General features: G+C 58.0%; 1 non-coding gene across 1 annotated transcript; it reads right to left on the reverse strand.

Moving 5' to 3' along the window:
- Positions 1–7,975: 7,975 nt before the first annotated feature.
- On the reverse strand, positions 7,976–8,094 carry LOC148058432 (5S ribosomal RNA). The gene has a single exon (XR_015709880.1). It is a non-coding gene; the product is annotated as a 5S ribosomal RNA (ribosomal RNA).
- Between the last annotated feature and the right edge of the window lie 1,906 nt (positions 8,095–10,000).

Consider the following 10,000-nt stretch of genomic DNA (forward strand, 5'->3'; position numbering starts at 1 on the left):
TCAAAAAGACCACTTTTTGAAGAGCAGTCACACTCGGAAAAAATTTCTTTCGTCAGGCAAAAGAACCAGAGTTCTCCGCGGCCATCCACTCCAACCTTGTCCGACTTTGAGGCACCAGGCTCGGCCACCCTCCGAGCCTTTTCCTTCCCTCTCCTGTTATGGTGCCTCCCTATTAACCTCTAGGTGGTTGCGCTCGTGACATCAAAAAGACCACTTTTTGAGGAGCAGTCACACTCGGAAAAAATTTCTTTCGTCAGGCAAAAGAACCAGAGTTCTCCGCGGCCATCCACTCCAACCTTGTCCGACTTTGAGGCACCAGGCTCGGCCACCCTCCGAGCCTTTTCCTTCCCTCTCCTGTTATGGTGCCTCCCTATTAACCTCTAGGTGGTTGCGCTCGTGACATCAAAAAGACCACTTTTTGAGGAGCAGTCACACTCGGAAAAAATTTCTTTCGTCAGGCAAAAGAACCAGAGTTCTCCGCGGCCATCCACTCCAACCTTGTCCGACTTTGAGGCACCAGGCTCGGCCACCCTCCGAGCCTTTTCGCTCCCTCTCCTGTTATGGTGCCTCCCTATTAACCTCTAGGTGGTTGCGCTCGTGACATCAAAAAGACCACTTTTTGAGGAGCAGTCACACTCGGAAAAAATTTCTTTCGTCAGGCAAAAGAACCAGAGTTCTCCGCGGCCATCCACTCCAACCTTGTCCGACTTTGAGGCACCAGGCTCGGCCACCCTCCGAGCCTTTTCACTCCCTCTCCTGTTATGGTGCCTCCCTATTAACCTCTAGGTGGTTGCGCTCGTGACATCAAAAAGACCACTTTTTGAGGAGCAGTCACACTCGGAAAAAATTTCTTTCGTCAGGCAAAAGAACCAGAGTTCTCCGCGGCCATCCACTCCAACCTTGTCCGACTTTGAGGCACCAGGCTCGGCCACCCTCCGAGCCTTTTCCTTCCCTCTCCTGTTATGGTGCCTCCCTATTAACCTCTAGGTGGTTGCGCTCGTGACATCAAAAAGACCACTTTTTGCAGAGCAGTCACACTCGGAAAAAATTTCTTTCGTCAGGCAAAAGAACCAGAGTTCTCCGCGGCCATCCACTCCAACCTTGTCCGACTTTGAGGCACCAGGCTCGGCCACCCTCCGAGCCTTTTCACTCCCTCTCCTGTTATGGTGCCTCCCTATTAACCTCTAGGTGGTTGCGCTCGTGACATCAAAAAGACCACTTTTTGCAGAGCAGTCACACTCGGAAAAAATTTCTTTCGTCAGGCAAAAGAACCAGAGTTCTCAGCGGTCATCCACTCCAACCTTGTCCGACTTTGAGGCACCAGGCTCGGCCACCCTCCGAGCCTTTTCACTCCCTCTCCTGTTATGGTGCCTCCCTATTAACCTCTAGGTGGTTGCGCTCGTGACATCAAAAAGACCACTTTTTGCAGAGCAGTCACACTCGGAAAAAATGTATTTCGTCTGGCAAAAGAACCAGAGTTTTCAGCGGTCATCCACTCCAACCTTGTCCGATTTTGAGGCACCAGGCTCGGCCACCCTCCGAGCCTTTTCACTCCCTCTCCTGTTATGGTGCCTCCCTATTAACCTCTAGGTGGTTGCGCTCGTGACATCAAAAAGACCACTTTTTGCAGAGCAGTCACACTCGGAAAAAATTTCTTTCGTCAGGCAAAAGAACCAGAGTTTTCAGCGGTCATCCACTCCAACCTTGTCCGATTTTGAGGCACCAGGCTCGGCCACCCTCCGAGCCTTTTCACTCCCTCTCCTGTTATGGTGCCTCCCTATTAACCTCTAGGTGGTTGCGCTCGTGACATCAAAAAGACCACTTTTTGCAGAGCAGTCACACTCGGAAAAAATTTCTTTCGTCTGGCAAAAGAACCAGAGTTTTCAGCGGTCATCCACTCCAACCTTGTCCGACTTTGAGGCACCAGGCTCGGCCACCCTCCGAGCCTTTTCACTCCCTCTCCTGTTATGGTGCCTCCCTATTAACCTCTAGGTGGTTGCGCTCGTGACATCAAAAAGACCACTTTTTGAGGAGCAGTCACACTCGGAAAAAATTTATTTCGTCTGGCAAAAGAACCAGAGTTTTCAGCGGTCATCCACTCCAACCTTGTCCGATTTTGAGGCACCAGGCTCGGCCACCCTCCGAGCCTTTTCACTCCCTCTCCTGTTATGGTGCCTCCCTATTAACCTCTAGGTGGTTGCGCTCGTGACATCAAAAAGACCACTTTTTGCAGAGCAGTCACACTCGGGAAAAATTTATTTCGTCTGGCAAAAGAACCAGAGTTTTCAGCGGTCATCCACTCCAACCTTGTCCGATTTTGAGGCACCAGGCTCGGCCACCCTCCGAGCCTTTTCACTCCCTCTCCTGTTATGGTGCCTCCCTATTAACCTCTAGGTGGTTGCGCTCGTGACATCAAAAAGACCACTTTTTTCAGAGCAGTCACACTCGGGAAAAATTTCTTTCGTCTGGCAAAAGAACCAGAGTTTTCAGCGGTCATCCACTCCAACCTTGTCCGATTTTGAGGCACCAGGCTCGGCCACCGTCCGAGCCTTTTCACTCCCTCTCCTGTTATGGTGCCTCCCTATTAACCTCTAGGTGGTTGCGCTCGTGACATCAAAAAGACCACTTTTTTCAGAGCAGTCACACTCGGGAAAAATTTCTTTCGTCTGGCAAAAGAACCAGAGTTTTCAGCGGTCATCCACTCCAACCTTGTCCGATTTTGAGGCACCAGGCTCGGCCACCCTCCGAGCCTTTTCACTCCCTCTCCTGTTATGGTGCCTCCCTATTAACCTCTAGGTGGTTGCGCTCGTGACATCAAAAAGACCACTTTTTTCAGAGCAGTCACACTCGGGAAAAATTTCTTTCGTCTGGCAAAAGAACCAGAGTTATCAGCGGTCATCCACTCCAACCTTGTCCGACGTTGAGGCACCGATGTCGGCCAAGTTCTGAGCGTTCCACCGCCGAATGCCACTGGTCCTCAACACAGCGGACTTCCAATCCAACCTTGTCCGACTTTGAGGCACCGAAGTCGGCCTCAGCCCGAGCCTTCCCCCGCCGACCTCACTGGAGCCCGCCATCCAGGGACCGGCGGAGGTCGCCCGCATGACCGCGGCAAAGTGTCTCAAAGTCGGGCACGACCGCTCGAGTCACCCGCCAACCCGGTCCGGGGCACCTCCAGGGACCGGCGGAGGTCGCCCGCATGACCGCGGCAAAGTGTCTCAAAGTCGGGCATGACCGCTCGAGTCACCCGCCAACCCGGTCCGGGGCACCTCCAGGGACCGGCGGAGGACGCCCGCATGACCGCGACAAAGTGTCTCAAAGTCGGGCACGACCGCTCGAGTCACCCGCCAACCCGGTCCGGGGCACCTCCAGGGACCGGCGGAGGACGCCCGCATGACCGCGACAAAGTGTCTCAAAGTCGGGCATGACCGCTCGAGTCACCCGCCAACCCTTTCCGGGGCACCTCCAGGGACCGGCGGAGGACGCCCGCATGACCGCGACAAAGTGTCTCAAAGTCGGGCATGACCGCTCGAGTCACCCGCCAACCCGGTCCGGGGCACCTCCAGGGACCGGCGGAGGACGCCCGCATGACCGCGACAAAGTGTCTCAAAGTCGGGCACGACCGCTCGAGTCACCCGCCAACCCGGTCCGGGGCACCTCCAGGGACCGGCGGAGGACGCCCGCATGACCGCGACAAAGTGTCTCAAAGTCGGGCACGACCGTTCGAGTCACCCGCCAACCCGGTCCGGGGAACCTCCGGGGACCGGCGGAGGTCGCTCGCATGACCGCGACAAAGTGTCTCAAAGTCGGGCACGACCGCTCGAGTCACCCGCCAACCCGGTCCGGGGCACCTCCAGGGACCGGCGGAGGACGCCCGCATGACCGCGACAAAGTGTCTCAAAGTCGGGCACGACCGTTCGAGTCACCCGCCAACCCGGTCCGGGGAACCTCCGGGGACCGGCGGAGGACGCCCGCATGACCGCGACAAAGTGTCTCAAAGTCGGGCATGACCGCTCGAGTCACCCGCCAACCCGGTCCGGGGCACCTCCGGGGACCGGCGGAGGACGCCCGCATGACCGCGACAAAGTGTCTCAAAGTCGGGCACGACCGCTCGAGTCACCCGCCAACCCGGTCCGGGGCACCTCCGGGGAGCAGTGGAGGTCGCTCGCATGACCGCGACAAAGTGTCTCAAAGTCGGGCATGACCGCTCGAGTCGCCCGCCATCCCGGTCCGGAGCTCAACACTTTGTCGTTTTTTCCACTCCCTCCCCATTAACCTCTAGGTGGTTGCGCTCGTGACATCAAAAAGACCACTTTTTGCAGAGCAGTCACACTCGGAAAAAATTCGTTTCGTCTGGCAAAAGAACCAGAGTTCTCAGCGGGCTTCCAGTCCAACCTTGTCCGATTTTGAGGCACCAGGCTCGGCCACAGTCCGAGCCCATTCACTCCCTCCCCTGTTGTACTCGCTCCCTATTAACCTCTAGGTGGTTGCGCTCGTGACATCAAAAAGACCACTTTTTGAGGAGCAGTCACACTTGGGAAAAATCCGTTTGCGCTCACACCATCCCTCCCCATTAACCTCTAGGTGGTTGCGCTCGTGACATCAAAAAGACCACTTTTTGAGGAGCAGTCACACTTAGGAAAAATCCGTTTGCGCTCACACCATCCCTCCCCATTAACCTCTAGGTGGTTGCGCTCGTGACATCAAAAAGACCACTTTTTGAGGAGCAGTCAGACACCGAGGTTTTCTGGATTTATGTCCGTTTTCCTGGTTCTCTGACTCGGGCACCTTGTGACCGACATCCCCCCCTTCCCTGGTTCTATTTTGCCGATACTTTGGTGAGTTTTCTACCCGCAAACCAAGCCCCCCAAGCCCGCCGCCTGGTGGGGGAACATGCCCCCTGGTCCTGGTTCTATTTTAGGACACTTTGGTGAGTTTTCTACCCGCAAACCAAGCCCCCCAAGCCCGCCGCCTGGTGGGGGAACATGCCCCCTGGTCCCGGTTCTATTTTAGGACACTTTGGTGAGTTTTCTACCCGCAAACCAAGCCCCCCAAGCCCGCCGCCTGGTGGGGGAAGATGCCCCCTGGTCCCGGTTCTATTTTAGGACACTTTGGTGAGTTTTCTACCCGCAAACCAAGCCCCCCAAGCCCGCCGCCTGGTGGGGGAACATGCCCCCTGGTCCCGGTTCTATTTTAGGACACTTTGGTGAGTTTTCTACCCGCAAACCAAGCCCCCCAAGCCCGCCGCCTGGTGGGGGAACATGCCGCCTAGCCCGGTTCTATTTTAGGTCACTTTGGTGAGTTTTCTACCCGCAAACCAAGCCCCCCAAGCCCGCCGCCTGGTGGGGGAAGAGGCCCCCTGGTCCCGGTTCTATTTTAGGACACTTTGGTGAGTTTTCTACCCGCAAACCAAGCCCCCCAAGCCCGCCGCCTGGTGGGGGAACATGCCCCCTGGTCCTGGTTCTATTTTAGGACACTTTGGTGAGTTTTCTACCCGCAAACCAAGCCCCCCAAGCCCGCCGCCTGGTGGGGGAACATGCCCCCTGGTCCCGGTTCTATTTTAGGACACTTTGGTGAGTTTTCTACCCGGAAACCAAGCCCCCCAAGCCCGCCACCTGGTGGGGGAAGAGGCCCCCTGGTCCCGGTTCTATTTTAGGACACTTTGGTGAGTTTTCTACCCACACTGCAGGTCCCCAAATGCCGCCATCTGGTGGGGGAACATGCCGCCTGCACCGGTTCTATTTTAAGTCACTTTGGTGAGTTTTCTGCCCACACTACGGCTCCCCAAATGCCGCCATCTGGTGGGGGAACATGCCGCCTGCACCGGTTCTATTTTAAGTCACTTTGGTGAGTTTTCTGCCCACACTACGGGTCCCCAAATGCCGCCATCTGGTGGGGGAACATGCCGCCTGCACCGGTTCTATTTTAAGTCACTTTGGTGAGTTTTCTGCCCACACTACGGCTCCCCAAATGCCGCCATCTGGTGGGGGAACATGCCGCCTGCACCGGTTCTATTTTAAGTCACTTTGGTGAGTTTTCTACCCACACTACGGGTCCCCAAATGCCGCCATCTGGTGGGGGAACATGCCGCCTGCACCGGTTCTATTTTAAGTCACTTTGGTGAGTTTTCTACCCACACTACGGGTCCCCAAATGCCGCCATCTGGTGGGGGAACATGCCGCCTGCACCGGTTCTATTTTAAGTCACTTTGGTGAGTTTTCTGCCCACACTACGGGTCCCCAAATGCCGCCATCTGGTGGGGGAACTGCCGCCTAGTCCCGGTTCTATTTTAGGTCACTTTTCTCACTTTCTGACCCACAAATAATGCCCCAAATGCCGCCGCCTGGTGGGGGGAACTGCCGCCTAGTCCCGGTTCTATTTTAGGTCACTTTTCTCACTTTCTTACCCACAAATAATGCCCCAAATGCCGCCGCCTGGTGGGGGGAACTGCCGCCTAGTCCCGGTTCTATTTTAGGTCACTTTTCTCACTTTCTGACCCACAAATAATGCCCCAAATGCCGCCGCCTGGTGGGGGGAACTGCCGCCTAGTCCCGGTTCTATTTTAGGTCACTTTCTCACTTTCTGACCCACAAATAATGCCCCAAATGCCGCCGCCTGGTGGGGGGAACTGCCGCCTAGTCCCGGTTCTATTTTAGGTCACTTTTCTCACTTTCTGACCCACAAATAATGCCCCAAATGCCGCCGCCTGGTGGGGGGAACTGCCGCCTAGTCCCGGTTCTATTTTAGGTCACTTTTCTCACTTTCTTACCCACAAATAATGCCCCAAATGCCGCCGCCTGGTGGGGGGAACTGCCGCCTAGTCCCGGTTCTATTTTAGGTCACTTTTCTCACTTTCTTACCCACAAATAATGCCCCAAATGCCGCCGCCTGGTGGGGGGAACTGCCGCCTAGTCCCGGTTCTATTTTAGGTCACTTTTCTCACTTTCTGACCCACAAATAATGCCCCAAATGCCGCCGCCTGGTGGGGGGAACTGCCGCCTAGTCCCGGTTCTATTTTAGGTCACTTTTCTCACTTTCTGACCCACAAATAATGCCCCAAATGCCGCCGCCTGGTGGGGGGAACTGCCGCCTAGTCCCGGTTCTATTTTAGGTCACTTTTCTCACTTTCTGACCCACAAATAATGCCCCAAATGCCGCCGCCTGGTGGGGGGAACTGCCGCCTAGTCCCGGTTCTATTTTAGGTCACTTTTCTCACTTTCTGACCCACAAATAATGCCCCAAATGCCGCCGCCTGGTGGGGGGAACTGCCGCCTAGTCCCGGTTCTATTTTAGGTCACTTTTCTCACTTTCTGACCCACAAATAATGCCCCAAATGCCGCCGCCTGGTGGGGGGAACTGCCGCCTAGTCCCGGTTCTATTTTAGGTCACTTTTCTCACTTTCTTACCCACAAATAATGCCCCAAATGCCGCCGCCTGGTGGGGGGAACTGCCGCCTAGTCCCGGTTCTATTTTAGGTCACTTTTCTCACTTTCTTACCCACAAATAATGCCCCAAATGCCGCCGCCTGGTGGGGGGAACTGCCGCCTAGTCCCGGTTCTATTTTAGGTCACTTTTCTCACTTTCTGACCCACAAATAATGCCCCAAATGCCGCCGCCTGGTGGGGGGAACTGCCGCCTAGTCCCGGTTCTATTTTAGGTCACTTTTCTCACTTTCTGACCCACAAATAATGCCCCAAATGCCGCCGCCTGGTGGGGGGAACTGCCGCCTAGTCCCGGTTCTATTTTAGGTCACTTTTCTCACTTTCTTACCCACAAATAATGCCCCAAATGCCGCCGCCTGGTGGGGGGAACTGCCGCCTAGTCCCGGTTCTATTTTAGGTCACTTTTCTCACTTTCTGACCCACAAATAATGCCCCAAATGCCGCCGCCTGGTGGGGGGAACTGCCTGCTAGTCCCGGTTCTATTTTAGGTCACTTTTCTCACTTTTCTACCCACAAATAATGGCAAAAAAAAATGCTTACAGCACCCAGTATTCCCAGGCGGTCTCCCATCCAAGTACTAACTGGGCCCGACCCTGCTTGGCTTCCGAGATCAGACGAGATCGGGCTCATTCAGGGTGGTGTGGCCGTAAGCGAGGGAAGCGCTTGTGAAATGCCCCAAAGTGTTGAAAATGTTCCCCAGGCCCCTGGTTCCCCATCCCCGCAGGAGGAGGCTCCCCAGGCCCCCTGGTTCCCCATCCCCGCAGGAGGAGGCTCCCCAGGCCCCCTGGTGCAGGAGGAGGCTCCCCAGGCCCCTGGTTCCCCATCCCCGCAGGAGGAGGCTCCCCAGGCCCCCTGGTTCCCCATCCCCGCAGGAGGAGGCTCCCCAGGCCCCATGGTTCCCCATCACCGCAGGAGGAGGCTCCCCAGGCCCCTGGTTCCCCATCCCCGCAGGAGGAGGCTCCCCAGGCCCCCTGGTTCCCCATCCCCGCAGGAGGAGGCTCCCCAGGCCCCATGGTTCCCCATCACCGCAGGAGGAGGCTCCCCAGGCCCCCTGGTTCCCCATCCCCGCAGGAGGAGGCTCCCCAGGCCCCCTGGTGCAGGAGGAGGCTCCCCAGGCCCCCTGGTTCCCCATCCCCGCAGGAGGAGGCTCCCCAGGCCCCCTGGTTCTCCATGCCCGCAGGAGGAGGCTCCCCAGGCCCCTGGTTCTCCATCCCCGCAGGAGGAGGCTCCCCAGGCCCCCTGGTTCTCCATCCCCGCAGGAGGAGGCTCCCCAGGCCCCCTGGTTCTCCATCCCCGCAGGAGGAGGCTCCCCAGGCCCCTGGTTCTCCATCCCCGCAGTAGGAGGCTCCCCAGGCCCCCTGGTTCTCCATCCCCGCAGGAGGAGGCTCCCCAGGCCCCCTGGTTCTCCATCCCCGCAGGAGGAGGCTCCCCAGGCCCCCTGGTTCTCCATCCCCGCAGGAGGAGGCTCCCCAGGCCCCTGGTTCTCCATGCCCGCAGGAGGAGGCTCCCCAGGCCCCCATGTTCTCCATGCCCGCAGGAGGAGGCTCCCCAGGCCCCTTGGTTCTCCATCCCCGCAGGAGGAGGCTCCCCAGGCCCCTGGTTCCCCATCCCCGCAGGAGGAGGCTCCCCAGGCCCCCTGGTTCTCCATGCCCGCAGGAGGAGGCTCCCCAGGCCCCCTGGTTCTCCATGCCCGCAGGAGGAGGCTCCCCAGGCCCCCTGGTTCTCCATGCCCGCAGGAGGAGGCTCCCCAGGCCCCCTGGTTCTCCATGCCCGCAGGAGGAGGCTCCCCAGGCCCCCTGGTTCTCCATCCCCGCAGGAGGAGGCTCCCCAGGCCCCCTGGTTCTCCATGACCGCAGGAGGAGGCTCCCCAGGCCCCCTGGTTCTCCATCCCCGCAGGAGGAGGCTCCCCAGGCCCCCTGGTTCCCCATCCCCGCAGGAGGAGGCTCCCCAGGCCCCCTGGTTCTCCATGCCCGCAGGAGGAGGCTCCCCAGGCCCCCTGGTTCCCCATCCCCGCAGGAGGAGGCTCCCCAGGCCCCTGGTTCTCCATCACCGCAGGAGGAGGCTCCCCAGGCCCCCTGGTTCTCCATGCCCGCGGGAGGAGGCTCCCCAGGCCCCCTGGTTGGGAGAGGGGGAAAAAGACCAAAGTGTTTAAAAATGCCCCAAAGTGTTGAAAATGTTCCCCAGGCCCCTGGTTCCCCATCCCCGCAGGAGGAGGCTCCCCAGGCCCCCTGGTTGGGAGAGGGGGAAAAAGAGCAAAGTGTTTAAAAATGCCCCAAAGTGTTGAAAATGTTCCCCAGGCCCCTGGTTCCCCATCCCCGCAGGAGGAGGCTCCCCAGGCCCCCTGGTTGGGAGAGGGGGAAAAAGAGCAAAGTGTTTAAAAATGCCCCAAAGTGTTGAAAATGTTCCCCAGGCCCCTGGTTCCCCATCCCCGCAGGAGGAGGCTCCCCAGGCCCCCTGGTTGGGAGAGGGGGGAAAAAGACCAAAGTGTTTAAAAATGCCCCAAAGTGTTGAAAATGTTCCCCAGGCCCCTGGTTCCCCATCCCCGCAGGAGGAGGCTC

This window comes from Callionymus lyra, unplaced genomic scaffold (genome assembly GCF_982586985.1).
Source record: "Callionymus lyra unplaced genomic scaffold, fCalLyr1.hap1.1 HAP1_SCAFFOLD_83, whole genome shotgun sequence".
Taxonomy (NCBI): domain Eukaryota; kingdom Metazoa; phylum Chordata; class Actinopteri; order Syngnathiformes; family Callionymidae; genus Callionymus; species Callionymus lyra.